The sequence below is a fragment of the Corella eumyota genome, chromosome 6 (genome assembly GCF_963082875.1).
Source record: "Corella eumyota chromosome 6, kaCorEumy4.1, whole genome shotgun sequence".
In the NCBI taxonomy this organism is placed as follows: Eukaryota; Metazoa; Chordata; class Ascidiacea; order Phlebobranchia; family Corellidae; genus Corella; species Corella eumyota.
The window spans coordinates 8,422,226-8,424,580 of record NC_137495.1 but is presented as its reverse complement, the minus strand read 5'-3'; the positions used below and the strand labels follow the sequence as shown (position 1 = coordinate 8,424,580).

Sequence of the window (2,355 nt, the reverse complement as noted above, 5' to 3'; positions counted from 1 at the left end):
AAGACGCACGACATCGGCCGACGCCCGATGAACAATTTCCCGCACAGAAACGCACGTTTTGGAAAATTGTCGAAATTCGACATGTTTGCTACCTTTGTCGCGAGACTAGCCCACCGGCGCGCGCGTGAAAAACACAAGTCCGGCGAGTTTCGAAAATCGCCCGGGCAAAGACGCACGACATCGGCCGACGCCCGATGAACAATTTCCCGCACAGAAACGCACGTTTTGGAAAATTGTCGAAATTCGACATGTTTGCTACCTTTGTCGCGAGACCAGCTTCCCGGTATACTATGAGGGAAGACGTCGTTGTGGCGAAATGAGCAAATTGGCGATGCGGTTGTCGGTTGAAGGTATTTGGTGACAAAACGATGTGGTGTCGTGCAGTCGATGTGCGCTTTTGGGCAGACTTGATGCTGACCCGCGAAGGCGTCGTAGCTAGCAGCGAGGCTCTGAACGTTAGACGGAAAAAATTAAGTTGCAAATAGGAGTTTGTGTTTCGGCGCGCGACCACGGCCTCGGGCCGTAGTTGCGGTGGCCGGTGCGCACGCAAGTGATGGTTTTCTCGGTTCGCTTTTGTTGGGCGTTCCTGGTGTTGTATGCAAACGCAGCCCGCGCGCGGCTTCGCCCGAAAGGGCGTCTGGCCGGTGTCGACGGCGTCCAGATCGCGGCTTACGCCGGGTTTGAGGAGCTAAGCAAAAATAGTGAATGAGTAATACAGTGCGATACCGCGACGGGGAAAGCGAAAGGCTCCGTTCGCGTATTTTGTCGGCCGATAGTTACCTGGTTGATCCTGCCAGTAGTCATATGCTTGTCTCAAAGATTAAGCCATGCATGTCTCAGTACGAACTTGCGTACGGTAAAACTGCGAATGACTCATTAAATCAGTCGTGATTCATTTGATCGTAAATTTTACTTGGATAACTGTGGTAATTCTAGAGCTTATACATGCAAAAAGCGCAGACCTTGCGGGAGGCGCGGCTTTATCATATCAAAAACCTGCCGGGCTTCGGCTTCGGCTCGTCTTGTTGGCGACTCGGGATAACTTTGCTGATCGCACGGTCTTGCACCGGCGACGGATCATTCAAGTGTCTGCCCTATCAACTTTCGTCGGTACGGTATCTGCCTAAGGAGGTTCTTACGGGTAACGGGGAATCAGAGTTCGAATCCGGAGAGGGAGCTTGAGAAACGGCTACCACATCCAAGGAAGGCAGCAGGCGCGCAAATTACCCATTCCCGACGCGGGGAGGTAGTGACGAAAAATAACGATACAGGACTCTAACGAGGCCCTGTAATTGGAATGAGTACACTGTAAAAATTTTAACGAGTATCCATTGGAGAGCAAGTCTGGTGCCAGCAGCCGCGGTAATTCCAGCTCCAAAAGTGTATATTTAAGTTGTTGCGGTTAAAAAGATCGTAGTTGGATTTTGGGCGCAGGCGTTCGGTCCGTCGCAAGGCGTGCACTGTCCGTTCTGGCTTTACCTACCGTTTTCCGTCGGTGCTCTTGACTGAGTGTCGGCGGCGGCCGGGACGTTTACCTTGAAAAAATTAGAGTGTTCAAAGCAGGCGCTTCGCCTGGATAGTGTTGCATGGAATAATGAAATAGGACCTCGGTTCTTTTTTGTTGGTTTTCGGAGCGCGAGGTAATGATTAAGAGGGACGGACGGGGGCATTCGTAATGTGCCGTTAGAGGTGAAATTCTTGGATCGGCGCAAGACGAACGACTGCGAAAGCATTTGCCAAGAATGTTTTCTTTAATCAAGAGCGAAAGTCAGAGGTTCGAAGACGATCAGATACCGTCCTAGTTCTGACTATAAACGATGCCAACTAGCGATCGGGGGGCGTTATTTTGACGACCTCTCCGGCAGCTTGCGGGAAACCAAGTGTTTGGGTTCCGGGGGAAGTATGGTTGCAAAGCTGAAACTTAAAGGAATTGACGGAAGGGCACCACCAGGAGTGGAGCCTGCGGCTTAATTTGACTCAACACGGGAGATCTCACCCGGATCTCACCCACGCGCGCTACACTGAGCGGATTAACGTGTGTTCGCCTTGGCCGAAAGGTCTGGGTAACCCGATGAACCCCGGTCGTGCTAGGGATAGAGAATTGAAATTATTTCGCTTGAACGAAGAATTCCCAGTAAGCGCGAGTCATTAGCTCGCGTTGATTACGTCCCTGCCCTTTGTACACACCGCCCGTCGCTACTACCGATTGAATGGTTTAGTGAGGTCATCCGATTGGGCCCGGACTCGACTGGCGACGGTTGGGTCTTGGCCCTAGAAGACGATCTAACTTGATTAATTAGAGGAAGTAAAAGTCGTAACAAGGTTTCCGTAGGTGAACCTGCGGAAGGATCATTA

At 51.4% G+C, this 2,355-nt stretch overlaps 1 pseudogene; it reads left to right on the top strand.

Annotated features, from left to right (window-relative positions):
- The first annotated feature begins 777 nt into the window (after nt 1–777).
- Nucleotides 778–2,355, top strand: LOC145758219 (small subunit ribosomal RNA; annotated as a pseudogene).